The following is a 12,727-nucleotide window of genomic DNA, read 5'->3' as shown; positions in this document are numbered from 1 at the left end:
AAGAAACATTTTTATAAGTGGGGGGTATCACGGAGATTGCTACTTTCAGCATGTTACTTGGTACTTTTATAAAGCTGAATATAAATTATAATTAGAACTGCAGTGCAAGGAGAAGTGGTTTGAGCTGAGTGCTGCTTGTTTTTTTTATATACTTTATTTTGACTGGCATTCCAGTAACATATTTAAAAAGTAATTTATTTTTTCATGCCTCACAACCTTTTTGTTTCCATCTAGATATTAAGTAAACTGTCAGGTAGCCAATGCACTGAAATATTTTTTTTTCTTCTACACTTCATTTTGTCTTGATTGGACTCTCGTAATGACAGTTTAGCAGCCAGGGCAGCGTGTTTAATTAAAGTTCAGGATGTTGTGATTTTTGAGACTAGCTCCATCCCTTTCTAGTTGGCCACACCTCTTCCCATTGGCCCAACCCATTCAGTTGTCTTCTGCGGCCCCCACCTCCTTTGATTTAAAGTCACCAGCTGCCACTGGAAGCAGGTTTAATTGCTGCACAAAAGTGACACTCTGCTATATCACAGGACATCTAAAGGAGCGTGTACAGCATTCATAATTTAACTCCAGACTCTGAATCTGAAAAAGCAGCATTACACACTACATTCCCATGACTTAGAATTGTAGTGTGTGATACTGTTATGAGAAACTGACTGAAGACGATACAAAAGAATGAGAGAAAAGGTAATGAAAGAGCAGAGGCTTTTCAAAGAAACAGTGGGAGGGCAACAAAGAGAGATAATGTTTAGAAGGAAATTCAAAAGAGTGGTAATTGATATGTTTTATAGTATTTCTGATACCAACAGCATGTGTTTCTTCATCTGAGATGGAATTAGAAATCTCTACAACTTTACAATGTAAATACTTTATTGTAAATATGAAAGAAGCCACTATATATATAAAACTTTACTGTGAACTTATTCTTTCATGGAACTTTTCTTCCTGTCTCCACTGAAAATGTTTGTAGTGATAACCCAGTTACAGTCTCCTGGTAAACAAAATAGAAATAAAATAAATGCATAAGTAAATAAATAATTTTCTAAACAGAAAGATGAAGTGTCCAGACAGAGAAAACAAAGTGTTAGTACTGCATGCACTGTGAATAGCTTCTTATAAAATTTGTCCCATAGCCAGAATTTGGGTTCCTTCAATTTCTATTTGAATAATGCATGATACTGAGGAAATCACTTAAAAACAAAGATATCTGTACTTAATTTGTCTTATCTACATTGTTAAAATATATAATATATATGTGGCTAGAGACCACTTACTAATACATCTCTACTGTACCATTTCTAACATGTTTTCTTTCTCCAACAGCAAGTACTCTGCTACTGCCCCTCACTTGGACACCCTCTCTCCTTGCACAACCCTAATCCTTTTTCTGATTTATTCCACTGTCCTTCTGCCTGCCATCTGATCCACCATGTCCACTTCTTAACATTAACAATGCTAAATTATACAATCTCTACCTTTAATGCAGCCTTTATATCTTCCACACTTGATTGTCTCTCTCTCACACCCACAAAATCACCAGCTATCACTAACTTTCTCTTCTCCCCTATTTCTACTATATATATATATATATATATATATATATATATATATATATATATATATATATATATATAGACACTATACCTTACCATACCTCTAGGCCCACACAAAATAAATGTACTCCACCTCACCTACACTAAACCTGCAATTTGTACAATCGCGAGTCTCTTTCTTTCTATTTATATTTTCTCAAGCTCTGCAAAGTCCTCATTAAATTTAATAATACTTACTGATGTTTTATTTGCTGCTTATGATACAGGTATAATCAATACTTTGGCTACGTCTTCAGAGGCATCGTACTTGTAGATCTGCTATGTTTTCATGCCATCACCCATTCTATAGTAAAATAATTATGGAACACATATGTGATGTACTCACAGTGCACATTTTAAAACTTTCTGCAATGTCCTGAACTACTCTGTTTTTTTCTTCTTATCACTCATTGTAATGTTGATGTAACACATATGTGCTGTACCCACAATGCAAATGACATTTTCATGTAATCAAATTCCATAGCTTTTCACCTCAGGCCTCTGCTGAAAAAGGAATGTTGCCCAGTCAGACCACCCCAGTAAACAAATGCTAATAAAGAAAAAATAATAAATGCACACACACACACACACACACACACACGTATATATATATATATATATATATATATATATATATATATATATATATATATATATATATATATATATATATATATATATATATATATATATTTATACATATGATTTTATCATGCATGACTGAACTTACTTAATGTTGAACAAAATGTTCTGACAAAAATAAGATCAAATATACATAACAATGAATGATTAAAATCATCAAATGTTTACACTAGACTGCCTCATATCACTAGCCTCCAATATATCTGAATACTGCCAGTGTTAGAGGAAGGCCCACCCTACTCACCTCAGTAATGCATGCTAACCCTAACCCTGCCCCTGGCCTAAACTTAACCCCACACCGTAACTTAAAAACTCCCATAACACTGCCACTACACAACACATACTTGCACACATAAGCATGCTCCAACACACTAGAAACATAAGCGCTAACCTCTTATCTAACCCTGACCCTAATCCGAAAACACACACATGCACTAGCATGCAAACCCATGACACCTATACCCTTACCTAACCCTTTCCGTAATGCTAACATCCAAACTCATACATAAACACGCTAACCCCATCCCAGTCCCTACTCACCACGTTAGAAGAAATGACATTTCAAGATATCAAATGTTTGATTATCCGAATTTTTGATAATCACGACCACCCATAGGAGTTGTCAGACAAAGTTTGTGTCTTTCGGCTTTTCCCGGTTAGGGGTCGCCACAGCGGAACTCCGGTCCGCTAATCATTGGTAGTGGATTTTTACATACCGGGTTACCAGCCCTGACGCACAACCTTCAACGAAGGCACAGTTGTCAGACAAAGTAACGTTTGACAAAACACACAGTAACCATGTGTGTGTGTGTGTGTGTGTGTGTGTGTGTGTGTGTGTGTTTGTATAGGTTACCTACATTTCTCTGATGATTTATTTTTATCCAAAAGGGGAAAATTTGGCACAGCTGATTGAAAATTAAATGTTTGAAAATGACTGGCTTATTGTGTGTGTGAGTGTGTGTGTGTGTGTGTGTGTGTGTGTGTGTGTGTGTGTGTGTGTGTGTGTGTGTGATTGCAGGGCAGGAAATTTGCCCTTTCCCTACTATAGTATGATCTTGGCAAATAAATAAATGGGTCTGCTTCATACGACCTAAAGTTCATATGACCTAAATTAATTTGACCGAGACCAAATGACCTAAACTTCATTTGACCTAAATTTCATTTGACCTAAAATTTATTTCACTGACAAATAGCACTGGCAGTTTGTAGAGCACTGTAAGGCAAGTAAAAGGTATATGCCCTGTTCCCCACTGTAGTGCGACACTGGAGTTAGAATATATAGTTAGGGGGGGTGTAGCCCCCACCTATTTTGATTAGATATTGTGTGGTTTGATTTGGGCTGCACCCCCATCACCCCCCCCCTAACTATATATTCTAACTCCAGTGAAATTAGTTTTAGGTCAATTAAAATTTAGGTCAGATGAAGTTTAGGTCATTTGGCTTCGGTCAAATGAATGTCGATCATATGAATTTTAGGTCATATGAAGTAGACTTTATATATATATATATATATATATATATATATGTATATATATATATATATATATATATATATATATATATATATATAATTAGCAGGGAGTTTAGGGGGAGCAGGGGATATTTGCCTTCCTGCAAAATAAGATATTTTTTTCAAAGTTTATGTTTAGAACTTTTAAGTTAAGTATTTGTCAAAGTCAAAGTAAACGTTATTGTCATACAGATCAACACAGAGGAAAAAGTGCATGTCACTGCACAAAATTTTGATACTCAGGCTCGTACCATAAGAATTATATTTTACAGAAGGAAGATTAATAATAATTTAAAAAATACTAAAAATAGAAATCAAAATAAGATACTAAAAATAAATTAAAAAAAAGATAAAAATTTGAAAATTTTTGCAGCAGAAACAAAAACAATACAACAACAGGAACAGACTTAGCTGAAATATAAGGATATATAACAAACAGTACTATAAATAAATAGCACACGTCAAAAACATACCCACCACCAATATATGCCATAAACTTACAGTTTACAGTTTTCATAGGGCAGATAGAAACATGTAAAGTGAGCTATGTAGAGAGGTATGTAAATAACAAACATTTTGGAAATATAGAGTATATTTTAGAGCATTTATTATAACTGTAATTGCCTTAATATTGTTTCAACTCAAGTGCTCTAGGTTGCACTGCATCTGAAGTGTTTGTGTGTTTTAGCTGCTTTTCTGTATATATAGACTTCTCTGTATATGTAGACTAGCTACTTATTCTGCTGTATTACTGCCACTTAAATCGTTTTTCAGTTGTGCACTTGCCTTGCTTCATTTTAAAAAGTTTTAAATTGCTAATTTTGCAGAGTTTTAATTGCATTTGCTGTTTAGGACTACACACTCAAGTGTGTTAGACTTTTCTGTGTTTATTTACTGTATTATTGCATTGTTTAGCCTGTTTCAACAAAAAAAATATATATATATATATATATATATATATATATATATATACACACTATCTTGTTTGCTCGTTTCCCACCTTTTCTAGCCAGTCCATATCCCAGGCCTTGCTTGTCTCATGACTTTATTTTCTGTGCTCAGAGCTATCCAGACCTTGCTGTGGCAGAGGGAAGTCCTACTGCCTACCAGTGGGACTGCTGAGCATTGTACTGCCTATCTAACACTAGAAGAGTGGTTTCCAGCTCTGAAATTGTAATGTTATTAGCCTTTTTGGGCTGATTTCTATCCCTTTAAACTTTCTGGCTTAAAAATGCATGTGTTTGCACGTTTTTCACATCGTGCAGAACTACGAGGCTACAGTTAAACTATTCCAGGTGCCAGAAAGTCTGCTCTTCAAATTTTCCCTTAAAACTAGCTGGATTCTCAGTAGTAGCACTAAAATCTGAACCCCTGTGACTAGCACTTGCTCTAGAACCTGCTGTAAAGCACTAGGAAGCCTGAAACTGATACAAGCACTCAGCTCTCCTTATCAATAAGGAGAAATTAATCATAGGCACTAAACAGCCTACAATTGCAAAGTACCTTGCAAAGGTAAGGGAAAACAGCTCTTAAACTTACAAAAAAACACCTAAACAGGCATGTCCAAGGGTTAGCATCCGGTGGTTTCTCCTGTCCACCTGGTGAATCTGGGCATACTGGGGCAATGCAGCAAATGCCTGATGTACACAGACAATCCTCTCCTCCTACCACCCAACACTACAACCTGCGAGAGAAGCACTTACATAGCCAAACTGGAAGCAAAGCTCTCTCCGGTCAAGATTGTGCTAGACAGTCAAGAGGAGAAGGCTAACACCTGCATTACACCTCTAGCAACTCATAGCCATTCAAAACCCACACCATAAACTCCCACACATAGCAACACTAAACCCACATATGCAGAGGCCCTTAACATTAACCTGCCCAAGCAACAAGGACCTCCGAAACGCAAACAAACATCAGTCACAACCAAAGTGACACATAGCTCACAACACCAGTGTGCCACCCAACAACAGCCCCTAAGGCAAGACAATGTACCCAATACTTTAGTCATAGGTGACTCTATAGTCAGGAACACTGATATCCCACTCACCAATGCTGAACAAGGAGAAAATTACAGTCAGCTGCCTGTCGGGTGCCAGGATCCACCACATAATGCATGCACTCAAGTCACTCCACAACAAGTACAAATACGACTCTGTCATTGTCCATGCTGGAGTAAATGACTTGAGATGTACCTCCCTGGACTACATGAAAAGAGACATGGAAGAGCTCTTGGGTCATGTGACCCAGGCAGGTATGACCCTAGACCTGAGTAGCATCCTGCCTTCACCCAGAATGATACCACAGTATAAGGACAAAATGATTGACTTCAACAATTGGCTAAGCTTCTGGTGTCATTCAAAGGGGATCCAGTATTTGTCTGCCTGGGAAGACATGATCGACAAACCACGATGCTTTGCCAGAGATGGTCTGCACCTGTCACCCCTGGGATTCAGGTTACTGGCTAAAGCTCTTGCCACCCCTATAGTGCCTTTTTTAGGCAAGGTTCAAAGGATAAAACCATCATCGTAACAGATACAAGCGTGCAAAATCTGAAGGTAATGCTACTCAATGCTAGAAGTCTAAATCTCAAAATGCACTCTCAAGGCACTCCTAAAAATGGAGAACATCAATATCTGTGCATTGACTGAGACCTGGTTCAAGGCTCCAGAGAGCACCCCTGCAATACCAGGCTACAATTCTTACCACACTTTTCAGCCACAAAACCAAGACCGAAACACTAAAGGTGGAGGAGTGTCCATATTCACCAAGGATATTCACACCTCCAGGCTAGTTGCCCAACACAATGCATCTGAAATTCTCCAGGTGCAACTAACACTAGGTAAGACTGCAATCCAAATTGTAGCTTGCTACAGATCCCCCACCATACCCCAAGATTCTCACTACACCTTCCTAGACATACTGGAAAATATTAAGATACAACCAAACACCCTAATGCTCGGTGATTTCAACTACCCTGCCATTAATTGGGAAAACTACTCGGGTACCAACTCCTTTTCCCAACGGTTCTTGGAATTCATAAATTCCAATGCCCTGGATCAACTTATCCATTTTCCCACCAGGGGCTCCAATATCCTAGACCTGGTCATCACCAACATGGGAGATAGATGCTCCACACCAGTGGTCAACCCCTCATTGGTCAGGTCTGACCATAAGCAAATCACCCTTGACATCCACATCCCACCCCCACCCCCACCCCCAGTAAGGAAACCTCATTAAAAAAACTTCTCCAAAGCCAACTTCATGCTACTGAAGTCGGAAGTGACAAACTTCACAACACCCATGCAGACGGGATCTGGAAGTTCGACTGCAGAATCCTACACTAAGGCACTGTACGAGCACATCCACTCGTGCATGAATCATGCCATCCCAAATAGAGCCAAGATACTCTTCTCCAAAAAAAGGAAGTCAATCTGGTGGTCCCCTGCTATAAACAAACTATACAACAGAAGGAAGAAACTGTTGCAGAAAAGAGGAAAATCCCAGGATGCAAAAAACTCCCTTACCAGCCTCAGTAAGAAGCTGAGATCCCTCATAAAATCCTCAAAAGCTAGTTACGAAAATAAAATTGCCAAAGATTCCAAAGACAACCACAAGGCATTCTATAGTTATGTCAAGAATCTAAATGGCAATGCTCAGATCTGCTCTGAGCTACAACAAAATGGCATTAAATATACTGATCCCAAGGATATTACCAATATCCTGGCAGATCGATTTAGTGTCAACTTCACTCCCCTCTCGCCCCCGTAAAGTGGCCCATCTCAATACCAAAAGATTGCTAAATTCCGATAATCACAGCCACACAGGTAGAAACAGCACTCTCCAAAGCTAAGAATACAGCATCCATGGGACCAGATGACATCCCAGGCTGTGTACTACATGAACTACAAAATGAACTGGCACCCCACCTAAGTGTCATGTTTAATCATAGCCTCACCTCAGGCTTCATGCCCACTGAGTGGAGCACAGCTACATTTATCCCGCTCCACAAGGGAGGATCCACCTTGGATCCCAGGAACTACCGTCCCATCAGTCTGACAAACCTGATCTGCAAGGGCATGGAACGCATTATCATGGAACTTATAAACAAAGACATTGGCAACCTCCAGACACTGGACCCCACCCAGTTTGGTTTTGTGTAGGGCCGATCTTGTCTGCTGAATCTGATTGACTTCTTCGAATCGGTCTCCAGAGCTGTGGACGAGGGTAAGGAGGTCCACACAGCCTATCTGGACCTCACCAAGGCCTTCGACACCATCCTCCACTCTGGAATCATAGATAAACTAACTAAGCTGGGCATAAGTCCCTACGTCACTCGATGGGTTGCCAACTGGCTTACTGACAGAACCCAGACTGTAAAAGTAGCCGATTCCAAATCCAGCTCCAGACAAGTGAAGTACCTCAGGGTTCAGTCCTGGGACTACTCTTGTTTGGTATCTACTTCTCTGAAGTACAGGCCAACACTAAGGGACTCTGGCTAACAAAGTTTGCAGATGACCACAAACTGGGAGCCATTATTGAATCCCCAAATGATGTGGATATTCTACAAAAGGGCCTTAGAAAAACAGATGCCTGATGCCAGAGCCATGGGTTCAAGCTTCATGCCAAGAAATGTATAGTCATCCCCTTTGGAAAAAAACATGTACCCATGAACTACCACATAGGTGACAGGACACTAAACATCGAAAGTGTGATGAGAGACTTAGGGACACAAGTGGACAGTGGTCTCACTTTCGATAACCACATCGCCACAACAGTCAGGAAATCCTTCTATGTGGCACATCTCATCACTAAGTGCTTTTCATCCAGAAAAAAGGAGGTAATTGTCCCACTGTACTCATCCCTCATTAGACCCATTATAGAGTATAATGCCCCATTTGGTATGTACCTCACAAGACATCTGCAACAGCTGGAAAGGCCACAGAAATACCTCACTAAAAGAATCACAGGCCTATAGAAGATGCCATATGCTGACTATCTAAAAAAACTCCAGCTATACTCTGTGGCATATCGTCTACTCAGAGGTGATCTCTGCTTAACATACAAGGCCATGTCAAACCCTGAGCTGTTGGACATGCTCCACTTAAAGAAATCCCAATCCCTCAGAGCCACACACTCCAGGAATCTAAACCTTATCATCACAATGAACAAAATATGCTGGAGGGATAGGTTCCTGACCCAGAGACTCCCCATACTCTGAAATAGATTGCCCATAGATGTCAAGCAGAGCACCTCATTGGCACTCTTCAAAAGGAACCTTGATGATTGGATGGGAGATAGGAAATTCACCCCAGGGATTATGCTAGACAGGGGCCCAGAGAAGTAAATATTGTGGGAAAAAATTTCCAGGGAATTGTTATGGCTAGGCTTGCATAGGTCTTAGGGCCGATAGCCTAGTACCAACCTATGAACCTATGACATACTGCACATAAATAATGTTTTACCCATTTAGTTGGTTAGGCTATGGGTTTGCTGTTCAGCAGTCCGATAGCCTGTGGGAAGAAGCTGCTATGGAATCTGGATGTCCTGCATCTAATAATGAATTTGAAGTTCAGTGTTATGACATATCGAGGAAAGTTCATAAATCCATAAAATAAAACTACATTAATATATTATATACAGTATGTCCTAAAACGGACAGTGCATGTATGCAGGCTACGTAGACTAGATAAAGAAAGAGAACAGAAGAAGAAAAATTAAATATTTGTGACAATAACAAATTCTGAGGTCTGTGCTGAATAGGTACTTCATACATCAAGGTTTTGGGAACCATATAACCAACTGGGACAAGGTTTTGTGAGCCATACAACCAATAGGGAGAGATTTAGAAGCATGTGCATATGGAAACTTCTGTTTAATGAATCACCCAGAGTACTACTGCATTTATGACATGGCTTATGATATATATTTTTTGCTATATAGTCACTCTGAGAAAATACATTTCAGATTTGTACTGGGCATGTGTGGGTAATGTATTACTAAATATACATGTGTTGGAGGCATTAGGTGTGTGTGTGTGTGTGTGTGTGTGTGTGTGTGTGTGTGTGTGTGTGTGTGTGTGTGTGTGTGTGTGTGTGTGTGTGTGTGGATGTGAACCAAAGCACTGCCTGCTGGTTAAGTGAGTTGCTTAAGGTCACACAGTAGGCAAATGAGGGCTGAGGGAATCAAACCTTATAATACAGGAACTATAGCGAACAGCCATAACCCTCTGCATCTACTTCCAAATATATATATATATATATATATATATACATATAGTATGCATGGATTTGGTCGTAAGGCCAATTGTCGAATGCACCATCTTGAACTGCAGAACACCAGTAAGGCATAATTGCGAATGCAATTATGTCGAAATGCCAAACACCCCCCCCCTTTGACCCATGGTAGTGCTTGTTTAGGTGGTAGAGCAATTGGAAGTGTCGAATGTCAAATTTTATACGACATTCTGACCGTTCGACATCTAAAGTTTTAACATTTAAGTTCGGAGAACACCCTGTTCGATAATTGGAAGTACGACCAAATCCATGTAAACCTATACACACACACACACACACATATATATATATATATATATATATATATATATATATATATATATATATTTTATATATATATATATATATATATATATATATATATATATATATATATATATACATACACTAGGCAATCAGTCTGCAGCCAATAAACAGAATTTAGAGTCAAACTCTGTACTATGTGTTCATGAGTTAAGACCTTAACCATTATGCCAATTCCCTTTGCTAGCACCTCTCCTATTTTTAGTCTACATAAGTTGAAATTGGTGCAGAGGATTAACTCTTTAAGCTGTAACAAACTATTTCCTGTCATCTGGGCCTGATACTGCTTGCTTCCATTTGACTATTGTATGAGCAAGTCACTTAAAGAATACTCTGGGGACATTTGGAAAAATGGGCTAGGGTTCTCAGTGGTCTCTTGTAATGTGTGCCTAGTAACTATCTATGAGATCATGCAGATCTCCCTAGAGTATTAATAATTCTCCATGCAGGTGAATGATTTATTTTTTATATGTTAACTGTTGTAGAGCACTGATCCATGGACCATTTTCAGACTCAGTCTGTGATCTCTATCTGGTTAGGTGACTTGCCTAGGGTCATACAGCAACAATAAACAAACTGAGGGTGAGGGATGTAGATATTTATTGATCTCCCCCTCACACACACGCACATAATTTACTAAAGACTTCATTGAATACAACATTCCTCAATTTTGATCAGGGCTTAACAAAATGAAACAGTCAACTGCAAATAAATCAAATACATGCCATTTAAATCTTAAGAAAAACGTGCCTTAGCAGTTAAGGTTAGGTTCATTGTATACTTTAAAGAAATAATCACGCCTGTGTAAAATTTAGATACCTAAGAAACCGTTCAGATTCAACCTAATTTTTTTTCAATTTCACTTTGAAAAAAAAAAAGAAACAAAATAAACAAATTGCTCTTCTGTTCCAAAAGGTATCCAATTTCTGTTGCCAGAGGAAACAGTAGCAGCAGCTGCAGGCAAAGAAATTCTGAGTCCAGATTCATTAGGGGCTCCATCTTATTTCTATATCTGACTCTACCTCCACCTCCATGCACAACATTGCCTGGTCTTAGATAAAACTAAATAGTTCCTGCCAAGCAAACAGCAGAGCTGCTACTAGGATTCCTTCCTTTTCAAACTTTATGCAAGGTTTTTCACTTTTCTATTGCGTGTTCTCAGGGAACACATCTTACAATCACAGGTCAATAGCCACTAAGAACACCAAGGTGCCATCTCCAGTAACTCCTAATAAAAACTGACATGCAGTGAGCACAGTCTTAGTAAGAAAATGCTGGTAAACCCATTCTTGTAACTTAAAAAGGAATGAAATGTATCCAGTTTTCTGGAATAATCTTAAAAATGCCTAGTTGAAGCTGGTACTTGTAAATGCTGTCATAACTTCCACTCAAATCCCCCCTCCTCTTTCCCTCAACAATATAATCTGTAGCTTTATTAATAACACCACTGTTGATAGCATCCAACTATAATGGGGACTTATTTTCCCTCTTAAAATACATTCTTATAGCATTGTATTGCTTTATTGCATTAGTTGCTAGACCAACATGTATTTGTATTTACTGGACCTTGAATTTCTATTGCATCTACTACTTTTTCATGCACAGGGTTTTTACAGTTTTCTTGAGGTTATATTACTGAGTTGTCTGAAAGAATCCATGAGGATCAGTTCTCTACTTGGAACGTCAAATTTTAAATAGATAAACAACGCGCTGTATTCCTTTTATTTACTGTGAAAGAGGTTAAGAGAAATGGTACATGAATTTTAAAAATGTTTGATTTGACTAAGTAGATTTGTCAGCATGCTCTGTTACATATGTTCCTATGTGTTACAAAATATAGTTGTGCATGCTGGCAGTTGGCACAGAGATTAACGTTACAAGCTTTAATTGCCATGATACAGGGTTTGATTCCCTTTGCTCTCATTTGTTTCCAATGTTGCTCCTGGGTCACCCCTGAAAGGGACTGTGTTTCCAGTGAGCCTACTTAGTTAGCAAATAAGATACTTACCTAGCAGGGGAAATACTATGATTAAGAAGGTGGTTTCTCCAGGTTGAGGGTCTTCCATTGCACACCTCAGTTGGGTTGATTTCCCCAAATTTGGGAAACTCAACTGCATAATATATGGTAATGGGGGACTGTATTTGCACAGTTCCCTTAATTAAGCAAACATTTTTTTTTTTATTTTGTTCTGGCATTCATAGCTTGCAAGCCTGTATTTCTAACTAATGTTATACACACAATTCCTGAAGCTCCTCACTCAGAAATAGCCAAGAGACATGGGGACAGACATAGTAATCTAACCTTTGACCACCACATGTCTACAGTACTGAGGAAATTATTATATGCTGTGTAATTTATAAACAAAGGTATGGAA

General features: G+C 38.7%; 1 non-coding gene across 1 annotated transcript; it reads left to right on the top strand.

Annotated features, from left to right (window-relative positions):
- Positions 1–12,352: 12,352 nt before the first annotated feature.
- On the top strand, positions 12,353–12,509 carry LOC122798963. Its single transcript, XR_006364374.1, has one exon. It is a non-coding gene; the product is annotated as a U1 spliceosomal RNA (small nuclear RNA).
- Positions 12,510–12,727: the final 218 nt, after the last annotated feature.

The sequence above is a fragment of the Protopterus annectens genome, chromosome 3.part1, assembly GCF_019279795.1.
Source record: "Protopterus annectens isolate FY-2018-M chromosome 3.part1, PAN1.0, whole genome shotgun sequence".
In the NCBI taxonomy this organism is placed as follows: Eukaryota; Metazoa; Chordata; order Ceratodontiformes; family Protopteridae; genus Protopterus; species Protopterus annectens.
The sequence above is the reverse complement of the archived record's forward strand: the minus strand, read 5'-3'. Positions and strand labels throughout refer to the sequence as shown.